At 45.4% G+C, this 14681-nt stretch overlaps 1 protein-coding gene across 2 annotated transcripts in view; it reads right to left on the bottom strand.

Moving 5' to 3' along the window:
* PXK (PX domain containing serine/threonine kinase like) overlaps positions 1 to 14681 on the bottom strand; it is a 174724-nt gene that overhangs the window by 79348 nt on the left and 80695 nt on the right. The window lies entirely within an intron of this gene.

Here is a 14681-nt window from a genome sequence, read left to right on the forward strand (position 1 = left end):
CATCATCACAACCCAGCCAGTCAAGTGCCTGAACTGTAAGAACCCCAAAGGAAGACTGGGAGAAGATGGATGAGACCATGACCAGTGGGAGCACTGACAGCGCTCTGCTAGTAGGGATCGTTTAACAGGTAAGTCTGCCATAATGTGCTAAAATGCTGGGCATACTAGCATATGACAATTTCTCCTGGAGGCCTTAAAAAAAAAAAAAAGTTGCAGGGTATAATTCTGCTTTAAAAAAGCTAATACTGGTAGGTTTATTAACACTGCTTTTGTTTTTTTTTTTTTTTTTTAAGGAGTCTTTACTGACTTTTTGCAAGAATTGGAACATTCTGTCCTATATTATTACACTTGTCCATGCATGATTTATACCCCTCTTATGCAACTTTGAAAGACTGAATCTTGGAACTGAGGGCCATGTCACACTAGTGTCTGGTAACAGCTTGACAGTATCAGGATTGCTACATGGGTCTAAACAGGGTAGAAGTATACTCACCTGGTTCCATTTGTCACTCTCTAATTGGCTAGATGAGTGAGACTTTGCTGCCTCGCTGGTAACTTACATTCTGCAACATTTCCGCAGTTTTCAGCCATCCTGCCACTGGCAAGGATCACAAGTATAACCTCAGCCTAAGGTGGAGGTCTCCTTGGGTGACAACTGCTGTCCTGCAACTTGCCTGGGCCCCTGCTGATAAAGAACTAGGTCTTTCAGCTTCTAGGTAACCATAAGAGTATGAGCTCTGTGTTTACTCATATGCTTGTTATGTACAGGTTTATTGGTATGCGCACTCAGAAGACCCTGTGTTATCAGCGAGTCAGGTAATTGGCAGAGCAGCAAATGCTAGACTTTGAGTGACCTTTTACCTCCTAAATCCCAGGTCCTAGGTGCATCCTCACACACAATAAGTTAAAGTGGTACTAAAAGCTTAACGTTTCTTTACCTTAATGCGTTAACAGGCTAAAGGTGAAAGGTAAAAAGTGCCCAGTACATGAAAAAACATTCTCCTCCAACCTCATCTTTAAACACCTGCTGTCCTGGTCACCAGGACTGGCTCCGTAATTAATCAAGGTCATTCCCTGATTTTGTGTATTTAGCAGGAGACACTGAAGGCATAAGAGCGATAGGCTCCTGCTGCTGTCAGTCAAATTGCTGGGAGGAGGAAGCAGGGGAGTATCTCCTTAGAATCAAGCTAGCTAAAATGTGACACCCGCACACGGAGAAGGGAACAGCAGCTTTGGAACTCCCCAGGACAAAAAAAGGGATATTGTAAAGGACTAGGACCATATATATATATATATATATATATATATTTAGACGAGCCTGGACCTTCTCTTCTTAAATTAAATAAAAGGAGATTTATTATAATTTTATTCCAAGTAGGAAGGCAAATGTAGGTTCTTCATAGAAAAGCCTGCACATTAAAGTGGTTGTAAACCTTTACATATACCCGGGAAAGTGACTGGTCTCAGGTGATATAAATGGGTTTTTGTAAAATCTTACCATAAAATCTTTTTCTCTTAAGCTCATTGACAGACGCAGTCCTCTTGATTAATATCAAATTAATACTGCCCTCTACAGGTTATACAGAAGTAGGACACTAGGCAGAAGGAAAACGTTCTGGCCACACCTTAGGGGCAGTCCCAGAGGGTATATCCTCTCCCTCTCTGCTACAGGATGTTAGTTATGTCACAAAGCAGTGTCAGAGAATTTAACCCAAATCAAAAGTAGAGGGGCGGGTACTGCGTCTGTCAATGAGCTTAAGAGAAAAGGATTTTACGGTAAGATTTTACAAAAATCCATTTTTCTCTGTCGCTCATTGACAGACGCAGTCCTCTTGATTAATATCAAATTGGGACGTCCCAAAGCAGTGCCACAAATGAGGGGTGGGATAACAGAAATCAAGATCCAATCTAGAAGGCCCAACCGGTGCCAACTAGAAGTTTTAAAGACCCATCAGACAAAAGGATGACACTCAACTGAAAATCCAACAGAAAAAAACCCTCGAGGTAGACCAACGGTCTCCTCAAATTGCGGCCTGCAAAACCTTGCGGCCAAAAGAGGCATCCGCCAATGCCAACACATCAACTTTATAAAATTTTGTAAAGGTATGAACCGACGACCAGGTAGCTGCCTTGCAAACCTGGACCACTGACGCCTGATGGCGGAAGGCCCAGGAAGCACTAAGCGCCCGAGTGGAGTGCGTCACTCTTAACAGGGAACGGAGGATTCTGACCCTTAATCGAATAAGCCTGTACCACCGTCTGTCTGATCCATTTGGAGATAGTCGCGGCAGATGCAGGCAACCCCTTTTTGGGGCCATCCGTGATCACAAAAAGTGAATCCGTCTTACGAAACGAGTCCGTAGTTTTCAAGTATATGCCCGAACCACATCCAAGGAATGTAACGCAAACACCAGAGGATGACTGGGCTTAGGACACAGGGAAGGTAGCACAATATCTTCATTCAGATGAAACTCTGAAACCACTTTAGGAAGGAAGGATGGATTCGGACGAAGAACCACCTTATCCCTATGAACCACCAGATATGGGGAACGACAGGATAATGCGGCCAGTTCTGACACCCTGCGTGCAGAAATGATAGCCACCAAGAAGGCCACCTTCTGGGATAACTTAAGCAAGGGAATCTCCCTAATATTTTCAATATAATATTCTGAAGAACCGACAACACCAAATTAAGATCCCAGGGCGGTAAAGGCGCGTGCACTGGCGGAGCCAGGTGCCGCACCCCCTGGATGAAATTCCGCACCAAGGAATGAGTAGCCAAAGGCTTCTGAAAGAAGATTGCTAACGCTGAAACCTGACCCTTGATAGTACTCAAGGCCAGCTTCTGCTCAATCCTCTGTTGCAGAAAAGCCAAGATTCGGGTCACCGAATAGGCAAGTGGAGGAAATCCAAGGGATTCACACCACGCAATATAAGACCTCCATGTGCGATGATAGACTTTTCTGGAAGTCGCTTTCCTTGCTTTAATTAAAGTAGGAATAACTGAAGTTGACAATCCTTTGTCCTTCAGCACCTGAGTCTCAATAGCCAGGCCGCTAAAGCCAGCGATTGCAAAGCAGGATGGAAGATTGGTCCCTGAGACCACAGATCCTCCCTGAGAGGAAGTCTCCAAGGAGCGTCCGCGACCAGCCTGCCCAAGTCGTCTTACCCGGGTCGACGAGGCCAGTCCGGAGCTACCAGGATAACTGGAATTCCCTCCACCTCTATCCTGCGAAGAAGTTTCGGCAGCAACTTGAGAGGAGGGAAGACATAGCTGATACTGTCCCCACAGGGCGACCAGCGTGTCTGCTGCGTCCGCTCGAGGATCTCAGGAGCGGGCTACAAACCTCCGCACCTTCCTGTTGAGCCGAGCTGCCAACAGATCCACCTCCGGGGTGCCCTAATGAAGGCACAGCTGGTGAAATACCTCTGGATGAAGAGGCCAAACCCCTTGATCCAGAATCTGACGGCTGAGCTAATCTGCCTGCCGATCTTCCACCCCCGGAGTGAATACCGTGGAGCGAGCCGGAACAAACCGTTCCACCCAATGAAGAATGCTGGCCACTTCTATGGCCGCCAGGGCACTCTTGGTGCCCCCTTGGTGATTGACATAAGCCACGGCCGTGGCCTTGTCCGACTGGACCAAAACCGGGCTGCCCTGAAGCTGCTCGGTCCAGTAAATCAGACAAAGTCTGATCGCTCTCAGTTCCAATACATTTATCAGTAACCTGGATTCTATCGGAGGAAATTACTTCCCCTGGTTGAGCATCGGAGACCGAAGCCACCAAACCAGAAACTCCCTGGTCCGCTCGCTCAACCAGATCCGATTGTCCAGAGAATCGGGATTCCGATTCCATTTGAAAAGAATCTCCTTTTGGAGAATTCGGGTATGAGACTGGGCATACGGTACTGCCTCTAAGAAGGCCACCATCAGTCCCAGAATCCTTATCCGAAGGGAAGGCCAGTTGACGGACAGTAACATCCGAATCGTTCACTGAATCTTCCGGAGCTTCTCCGTAAGGAGACACACCCTTGTCAAGGATGTCTCCAAAGTTAGGCCCACATATGTTCAGATGGACTGCATCTTGAATTCTTGTCCCTGTACAAAATGATTGAGTGCTCTTAGGTCCAGAATTGGACGCACCTTGCCCTCCTCTCTGGGTATAGTGAATAGATTTGAATAGAACCGCTGAAAACGTTCTGCTCAAGGAACGGGAACTACCGCTCCCTGTTGCATCAAGTCCATTACTGCCCCCCGCAAAGCTCTTAAGCGATCCGGGGATAGTCGAATGTTGGAAGGGAAGAATCGCACCGGTAGAAGTGATCGAAACTCGATCTTGTATCCCGACCGTATGACCTCGCGAACCCCTTTGTCCGGGATTCTGGAAAGCCATGGATCCGGGAACCTGGTGAAGACGTCCCCCCACCCCAGAGATGGGTGGGGGCGCACCTTCGGGCTGTATAGGTCTTATCTTCAGGTTTGGCTGAGCCGGACTTTTGTTTACCCGACCAGCGCCCTTTGAAACCCCCTGAAGGGGCTTTGGAGGGCTTCGCCTTATCGCCCGCCCCAGCGGAACGAACAAACTTTTTATGAGCGGAAAAGGAAGGTCCTCGTCTGTTACGAGGTCCTTTACCCTTAGCAGTCTGTGGCAAAAAAGTGCTCTTGCCCCCAGTGAGATCCTTTATAATCTCATCCAAGGTGGCCCCAAACAGGCGATCGCCCTGAAAAGGAAGATTAGCCAAAGCTTTTTTGGAACCCTGATCCGCCGACCAGCACTTTAACCACAACACACGTCTGAGGACTACTGCTGAAATCGATGCACGCCCTAGTAAGGGAGTGGCGTCCAGGGCGGCATCACAGATGAACTGTAGCCCTTGTATAATCTGCTCTAGCAAATCTGATACTGCCGGGGGGATACTTCTCCCCTTTATGTCACGGCGTAACAATTTGGTCCATTCTGTCAATGTTTGTGAAACTAAACCAATGGCAACCACTGGCCTCAATGTTGACCCTATCAGGGAAAAAATGGAGCGGGATTCCGCTTCCACTTTTCGATCCACCGGATCCCTAAAGGATGGAGCGTCCTCCAACAGGATAACAGTGGCTTTATTTAGTCTGGAAATCGGTGAGTCCACCACTGGTGGTACCGTCCATTTTTTAAGGAGGGATTCCTCAAACGGATAGCGCCTAGCAATGCGTTTGGAAATAGCAGGGGTTCGTTTCGGACGATCCCATTCTTCTTTAATTAGATTACCCAAACATTTGGGCAAGGGAAAAACCTTCGCCATTTTGGTAGGCTTGCTGGTACCAAAGGGAATTTCAGTGTCAGCTACTTCTGCCGGTGTAACCTCAAGACTTAAGGTTTCCCGGACAGACATGACTAGTGCGTCCACCAACGCTTCTTCTTGCGCTATGGCGGATGCAGAAACGTCCTCCTCACTGTCTGAGGAGACCGTACCCGAGACAGCAGCCCCAGCAGAGGGAACTGCAGCTGCAGTGACAAGCTCTGAAGTGTCAGATGAAATAGGGGTAGGCGGGGGTCGCTTTCTTGCCCCCCGTCCCTGACAGGCCACCTCCACCCGGGATACCAAAGACTCCAAAACTGCTGATAATGCATCAATCATAAGTGGGGCACTGGAGGGTCCTGCGGCCACCTCGAGGGGATCAGGTGGGGATACATGTGTGGCAGGGTCCATGATTAATCCAAGACACTTGCCAGCAAACAAACAAAAAATATTTGCAAAAGAAAAAAACTTTTCTTTTTGTAATCCCCCAGCGCAACAGCGTTACCTGCTTTGGACCCCACAGAGAGAGAGAGAGAGAGACCCCAAGGCTCACCACCTGATGCACAGAAGTTTCTATCAACCTGCTTTCAGCGATGTCTCTTACAGACAGGAAGTCTTTTGGATCCTTTTCCCGGGTAAAGGAGGCGGCTCTGCCCCTTTACACGCCTTCCGGCGCCTCCCATGCTACTCCTCGAGGTAGCTGGTCACTTCCAAAATGGCCGCCCCCATGCTGGAGACACAAGGCTACGCCAAGATGGCGGCCCCGCGCGACCTGCGGCCCCTGTGGAAAGATGGCAGCGGCCTGCTGCGGCCTTCAGGAGGTGTGCGGCCTGCGGGAGGATGGCGGTAGTCCAGGCACAGGCATCGGCCTGTATTGCAACCTTATGTATAAGGTAGGATGCTATCACCTTCTTACATGGCCATTCTATCAGTAATGCCAGCCACTGACTTCAGTCATGGTCCCTTTACAGTGCCCCTCATACAGTGACTTCCGATAGTCAGCTCCCAAACCAAGCCTTCTGGTTCTTATTCACTAAATCACCCTTAAGAGGGGGATCTGTGACACCTGTTATAGGATAGAGGGGGGATCCAGGATCATGAGGGTCCGATCATACCAGGGAGGGGCCCGCGTCCACCCACAAACCCGTCAGGGGGAGAGGGGGAACATTTTACTCACCAAACCGGAACAGGCGGGCGCCAACTCCTGACAGAACCCCTCTCCACTGAGGTGGGGGGGCTGACGACCAATACGGACTCCGTGACTCAGTTTCCAACTGGTCGTCGGCATCCCGGCGAGACGTTTAACTCGCAGGGTCAGTCCCCGTCCAGTGGGACTATGTCGCGGCCGACCCAGCGCGGAGCTAGGGCCTGCACGCGCTCGTAGGCTGACTGGGGTGACCGCTGGATCTCAACATCCAGCCCGTCGCCCAGTTTCAGCATACTTGCTTGAAGATCTCACAGGAACAACTGGAGAAAAAAGCTGCCTAAAAAAAAAATGTTCTAAAAAAATCTTGCCAGGACCAAAGATCCCAGCAAGGAACTTAGGTCCTTACTCCTGACTAGACAGAAAAAAACTAACATCCTGTAGCAGAGAGGGAGAGGATATACCCTCTGGGACTGCCCCTAAGGTGTGGCCAGAACGTTTTCCTTCTGCCTAGTGTCCTACTCCTGTAGAGGGCAGTACAACCCAATTTGATATTAATCAAGAGGACTGCGTCTGTCAATGAGCGACAGAGAAATAGACATTTAAAAAAATCTACTACATAGGTTGTACCTCTCTATCTGCAGTCTTCTTTTTACAACATCCCTTCAAAGTGCAGAATTTATAAAGCTTGTCAAAGTTCAGAAAAAGGGAGCGGAGAGCAGAAATTTCACTCTGCAAAGCTCAGTAAGAAGAGCTCTGAGAGCTGATAGGAGGAAAGAGGCACACCCCCCTCCACACAGCTCACAAAAACAAAGCTGAGGTATGTCAATCTGCTGGAGATCCCTCCCCTGTCACCATATTTCTCTTGGGGTCAGGAAAACTTGTCAGAAGTGATTCATGCTGATAGCAGAGGAACATAGCTGCAGACCGAAATTACACTTTGTATTCTGGATTGAGACAAGTACACACTACAGAGAGATATGCTTTGTTCATATTTCATGCCTGAGGTTTCAGCCACTTTAATAATAAATGAAGACTGGGTATACAGATTCCCAAGTACAAGTGTGACTTGTACTCTAGCAATAATCGTCTAAAAAGGAAATGGTCAGGTGTAATTTTTTGGTTTCTAGGTTACTTTAATATTAGGACTTGTGCATGCTGACCTATCTACATCGCTCCAAACATGAATACAAGAAGCTTTTGTTAACCCTGGGAATCAAAATCATTTGGACAGCGAATTGAATTGCTACACTGGATTACAAAGGTTTGATTTTGTTATAAACCCAATTGAAGCATGTAATTTATTGCCGCTACCCATAGGCTTTTTTTTCCTTTGGTTTATTTTTCACACACAATTATTATTTCAAAGCTTTGTATACTTCATAAGAAGCCATTCTTCTGCTTGTATAATGATCACAGATACCGCACCCAGATGACATCAAGAAGGACCCGTGTCTGCTGGCTGAAGGATCATATCAGTATAACAGACCTTAAAATAAACTGCCCATCTGACATAAATACGTCATGTTCTCTGCCAGCCTGACTTTGTATCCTGAACACGTGGAATTATAAAACGTACATTTTCTTTTCACAGTTGTGTTCTACTTTATAACCATCTGTCCTGAAATTCAATTTGTGTGCATTAAACACAGCCCAGGAGAAAGCCAAAGTGCGAGATATAGGGCACAGTAATGAAGAGGATATGAAGCGTGGCCTGCGTTAAAAAGGAGGAATTACTGCCAGTTTACATGCTAGATGTGAGCAATGGAGATTATCAGATCTGACAAGCAGCTGAAAATCCAATTACACCTGAAACAAGTCACATTTGAGAGCGAGAAAGACGAAAAATGAAATGGTCAACCGTAGGGGGAGAATGTGCAGCTTACTCAGTGCGGCATTTTCAGTGTCTTCACCTTCTCAATTGTGATGACAGCGCAGAACAAAAATCTAGAGTCTCCTGTAAAGGTTCCATAAATCTATTCAGTGCTAATATAGTGCTCATCAAACTTGTAAGTGGGGAGATATCTACAGCTACTTTAAGTGGCTATTTGGCATGGCAAGGACAGAATGCAAGGTTTAAGCAGAAAAGCATTTTCTGTGCCTTCACTTTGAAAATGACACAAAACCAGGGTCTCATTTAAATGTGCCATTAAACTAATGCTTGTCAGGAGAGTTTATGTAATTTTGAAAAGCGACTCCCTATCACAGGGTAACAGTGTTGTCACACTTGTAAATAAAAGTTAGGACTACAGAACATCTCCACTTGTATAATCTCCATAACATGAGCGCTGAAAGCCAACAGCAGCCTTTGTCAACTTTGTTCTCCAGAGGAACCCTAAAATTATTTTTCAGATTATGGGGAATCCTGCTAAAACCAATTCATTGGGGGTCAGTAGGAAAAATGCCCCTTACATTGGTGGTCAGAATGCCACCTTAAGAGACAGATAAAAAGATCATTGGTGTCATACCACAGATAAAGAGTGAAAACGCTGGTGCACAGTTAGCATATATGGACCAGCCATCAAAAATATAAACAACTAATGGCCAGGGTAAAAGAAATCCACATAAAAGTCTCTAGTCCATAAGGGTTGGGGGTAATAGGAAAAGCATGGGACCACCTGTGGCTGCTATCTTCAGAGTTGTGACCGGCTCTGTATGGATCAATGGAAGAAAGCACCAGCTAAGTGTAGTATCCCAATGACGTTTTTTTTTTTTTTAAATCACTCACAAGAAACATTAATTATTATAGCTCATATGTAGTTATGTAGGGATGTGTGTCCTTGCATGGGCTCCATTCAGTCCCACAAACACTTATCTGGGACATCCACTGATGTTCCCACTCACTCCTACAGCCACCAATGATTTACCGTCCCCTTCTGAAACCAATCCCATCCTTGTGTCTCCCAAATCAAATACATCTATAGAGTCTGACCATGGTTGTGATCCTTCAGCAGCCCCTGCTTCCCATACGATTACTTTTTTTTAGTGATGAGCCCCCCACCATCCCTCACAAAAAGAAAGCTTGCAGGCGAGGAAGGAGGGGGGGGGGAGAGGATCTAAACCAAAGGAAAGAAATAATCTGGAGACTGTAAAGATCTTTAACTTATCCAGCCATATATTGTCTAGTGATGAAATCTCCATACTTGGTAAAGGGATAACCTTCGCCCCCACAGTATAAACTAACCCATTCATCCTTTTCAAGGATCTCAACAAGTTTGTTAGAGATCTCACGTTCAAGCGATTTTATAACATAAAATCATCCAACCACTAGTCAACTACAGAGACTGTTCCAGTTCCAGTTGAACTTCCCACCTTTGAGGACATGGAATTCCCCATTTTAGCACATCTTGAGGAGCTTTACGCAGACAGTTGCTATGAGGACATTGATTGGCTCATCCAGCTTTGTCTTTCCACTCCACCCATCCACAACCCCAATCTTAGGCCTAGATCCAATTTTAATCCCACACACAAAAAAAGGCCCTTATGTACAAACTTTTTATCAAGCAGTGTATGCAGATGCGTAATACTAATACTTCCCATACCTGTTGTCCCCCCAACCTCACCCCTTCTGAGCAGATAGCACTTGGCCAACTCGCCAACAAGACCAACTCACCAACAACAGCAACATCATTGCTAAATCTGCTGACAAAGGAGGTAGAGTAGTCATACAAAATAGAAGCGACTATATAACTGAAGCTCATGGGTTATTGTCTGACCAACACACACACCAAAAATTGTCCCATGATCATCTACCAGTTTTTTCTTTGGAAGCCTGTTCACTTGCCGATTCAGCATTTACAGGACAACATTATAACCAAAGCAAAGGCAGCCTTTTTTTATCCACTTCTTGACCAGAAGGATTTACCCCCTTAATGACCAGGCCATTGTTTGCGATGCGGCACTGAGTTACTTTAACTGACAATTGCGTGGTCGTGTGACACTGTACCCAAATAAAGTTGATGTCCTTTTTTCCCACAAATAGATCTTTCTTTTGGTGGTATTTGATCACCTGTGCGATTTTTATTTTTTGCGCTATAAACAAAAAAAAAAGAGCGACAATTCTGAAGAAGAAAAAAAAAAAAACAATATTTTTTACTTTCTGCTATATAACATTCCCAATAAAAAATTAAATCTAATTTTTTCATCATTTTAGGCCAATTTTTATTCTGCCACATATTTTTGTTAAAAAAAAATCCCAATAAGTGTATATTGATTGGTTTGCGCAAAAGTTATCGTGTCTACAACTAGAAGAAAGATTTCTGTCATTTTTATTTATTTAATTTTTTTTACTAGTAATGGCGGCGATCAGCAATTTTTAGCGGGACTGCGACATTGCGGCGGACAAATCGGGACACCTGACATTTTTGACACTTTTGGGGGGGACCAGTGACATTACTACAGTAATCAGTGCTAAAAATAAGCACTGTTACTGTACTAATGATACTGGCAGGGAAGGGGTTAACACCAGGGGAAGTTAAATGGGTCACTAGGGGGTGCTTTCTAACTGTGGGGGGATGAGCTTTCTGCATGAACACAGAGACCTGTGTTCCTAAATAAGAAGAACACAGGATCTCTGTGTTCATAACTGACAGAACAGCGGTCTGCCGTGTTTACAGTGGCAGACCACAGTTCTGTCTCCACGGGTAGCGATCGCGGGTGCCCGGCGGCAATTGTGGCCCCCGGACCCACTGATCAGCTTCCCCTGTGGCAAATGGGCGTACGCGCTAGTGGTTCCAGGAAGCGACGTACAGTTACGTCGTTTCGCGGAACAGAGCCGACCTGCCGCAGTTAAACTGCGGCGAGCGGTCGTTAAGTGGTTAAGAAACCATTTTTCAAAACTCCTTATTTTTATCACTTGCCTAAAGTCCACAAGGACCTTAACAACCCACCTGGCCGCCCAATTCTGACAGCCATGGACAGTGTTACAAGCAGTTTTTCCCATCTATATAGATCAGTTTCTTCAGCCACTTGCACAGCAGTTGCCATCCTACATCCGGGATGGCATACATCTATTAGAAACACTTGCCCCATATAACTGGGAGCCTACTTACCAGTTGGTCTCACTTGAGGTATCTTCTCTTTATACCTCATGAAGTGGGCCTTCGGGCTGTTGAACACTTTCTATCCGAGGACCCTCTCATGAATGTTAGACAGGCACAGTTCATCCTGGAAGCTACTTAGTTGTCCCTTAAACATAATTATTTTGAATTTGATGGCACTTTTTGCCTTTAAAACCATGACACAGCTCTAGGGGCAAACAAACAATCTAACAATGCCAATCTAACAATGGGTTCTTGGGAATACTCTTACATTTCCTGTAACAATCCTTTTGCTGCCCACATAGTTTTTTATGGTCACTATTTAGATGACATAGTCGTCATATGGGACGGACTAGCACATACAGTGGATGCCTTTGCACAATATTTTAATAACAATACTCTAGGGCTCTCCTTTACTTATGTGCAAGATCCTGACACACTGGCCTTTCTGGACTTGGAGTTGGCCCATGATGGCCCTCTAATGTTTGCTCAAAACGATGTTAAACCCACGGCTGGCAATTCTTACATCCAGTTCTAGAGTTGGCAACCTTCTCACCCAAAAATTCCTTGAAAAAGGGTATCCTGCCCCCCTCGTTGCCCCCCTCATCCAGGAAGCCTTCCATACCTATTTAAAAAAGCCTACTTGTAAATTTAAGAATACCATCACATCTGATTCCATACAGCCCCTACAGTTCACCACGCAATTCCATGCTCAATACAGAAAAATGGAAGGGATCCTACGTAAGCATTGGTCCATATTACTAGAGAATCCTTTCTTAACACCTTCTCTTACTATGTACCCCAAGGTATCATACCGTAGGGCCAGGAACATCAAAAGTAAACTGGCTCCCAGCAAATAAAAAAGCCTCAGGATACCTATACCTCACGGCCCCTTACTCTCATTCCTCTCACTGGTATGTACCAGTGTAAGAAAACACTTTGTTCTACCTGCCAATTTGTGCACCACGGTCAGAAATAATTCACGATAAAAAGGTAAAACCTAAACCATCAAAGAGTTCTACAACTGCTCTACAGAGTATGTAGTATATTGTCTGATGTGCCCATGTTGGTTATTTTATGTAGGCAGAAGCATCAGGCCCTTGTGTAAGCGCTTTGGGGAGCACAGGCGGTTTATTGGAAGTGGTTGTGACAAACACAGTGTCCATAGGCACTAACTTAAACATCACCAAAAACCCACCTTCGGACTCAAAGTTTGGGTCATCGAGGCCATACCTCGACATGACATGCCACATATCCTGCTGCTTAACATTTCAAAAGTCTCTGTCAACAAGAGACTTACTGGATTTACTCTCTTAATACTCTCACACCTGGAGGGTTAAATGAAGAAATTGAGGTTCACACTCTGTTCTAAATGGTCTTTTAGGCTTCTTCATCATAAATCAAATGTCGGCATTTCTAGTGTATAAGAATTCCTAAATATTTTTTTCTTTCTAAATTCATATATACATTTAGTTATTACCCATTTTATTTAATTTTCAATTAATATTTTACAGTGGACCCTTAACCACTTCTATACCGGGCCATTTCTGGCACTCCGCTCCTACATGTAAAAATCATCATTTTTTTGCTAGAAAATTACTCAGAACCCCCAAACAGTATATTATATATAGAAGCACCGGAGGGCGATGGTGGGGGGTGTCCCCTCCCGCCGCCTTTAGGAATGATCAAGCGGCTTAACAGCCTCTATGATTGTTCTTATGGTGAAGGGAATCGCCGGCGGAAAAGTGGAGCGGTTTCCCCACTGACAGCTGAATGCAAACAAAAGAATTCCGGTCTGGTATAGATTTTAAAGGGGAAAACATGGCATGAGGTCCCCTCCCAAATCCATACCAGACCCCACGTTCATCGTGATTGACACTGGATTTACTTCAGGGGCTATATATTTTTTTTGTTAATAATGGTATTGTCAAAAACGGTCTTTGTGTTATTTATTTTTTCCCCTTTCTTTTGTGAATGAGTTTACATAGGGGGGCTGGGATCTGGAGGCCCTCTTGATAAGCTGGGCCTTCAGATTCCGATAAGCCCCCTGCCTGCAAAACCCCACAACCACTGGCCGGGGTTGTGGGGAGGAGGCCCTTGTGGCCTGGTATGGTTCAGGAAACAGCGCTCGCACGTCCCCCCCCCCCTTTCTGACCTGTCCCGCTGCATGTTCGCAGGGTCTGGTATAAATTTGGGAGGAGAACCTACGCTCTCAATGAAACCCGCTAACAGCTGATGACTTATTGGTTTTTAAGGGTACAGCGACCGGCCCGCTCCTTAACAACCAGCTATTCTTCAAACAGAAAATTGATCAGTCAATAAATTTTCGACCGATTTTAATTCGAATCACTCAGAAAATTTGGAATTCATTAGAAAACAAATAGACGAAAGGAAATGAAATGAAACAAATTCCAAAACTAAAATAAAATTAGTAACATTACAAATTTATCCGAAACTAAACAAGTTTTTCGGTTCTGCACATGTTTAATCAGGAGGTCAATCAGATATAGCACAGGGAACTCTAGCAACCTCTGGGGGAACCTTAGGGTTCCATGGAACCCTGGATGAGAATGGCTGCCCAAGAGGAATGTGAGGTTGAAAAAAGTCATCAGTCCATCCAGTTCAACCCAAACTGCTTGTGGAAGAGAATTCCACATCCTTACTGCTCTGACAGTTAAGAACCCCTTACGTAGTTTAAGGTTAAACCACTTTTCCTCTAGTTTTAGTGAGTGGCCACGTGTCTTATTGTATTCCCTTTTTCTGAAAAGTTTGTTCCTTATGCTATGGTCACCAGTACAGTGTTTGTACATTGATATCATATCCCCTCTCAAGCGTCTCTTCTGCAGAGAGAATAAGGGCATCTTGGATAACCTTCAGTTACAGGCCCATATGAGAGAAGCAGTAGCAAAGGCTCTTTTGCAGGCCAGTAAAGTTCTGCGCAGACACTGGAAGTCCACTAATCCCCCTTCCCATAAAGAATGGTTACAATGTATGGGAGAAACTCTGACACTGGAGAAGTATATCTACAAGCACAGGGGCAAACCCCACAGGTTTGATAGCTTTTCGTGCCCATGGCTGGACACACTAGGTCTGAGCCCACTGGAGTTGCTGTTGGATAGATTACTAATTGGTCGAGGATAATTCATCTACTTACACGCTTTCTAGAAATGGGTTTACTATTGTTTTGACTGCGCTGTGAGTGCTTCAACTGT

This window comes from Pelophylax lessonae (genome assembly GCF_965119305.1).
Source record: "Pelophylax lessonae genome assembly, chromosome: 8".
Classification (NCBI taxonomy): Eukaryota; Metazoa; Chordata; class Amphibia; order Anura; family Ranidae; genus Pelophylax; species Pelophylax lessonae.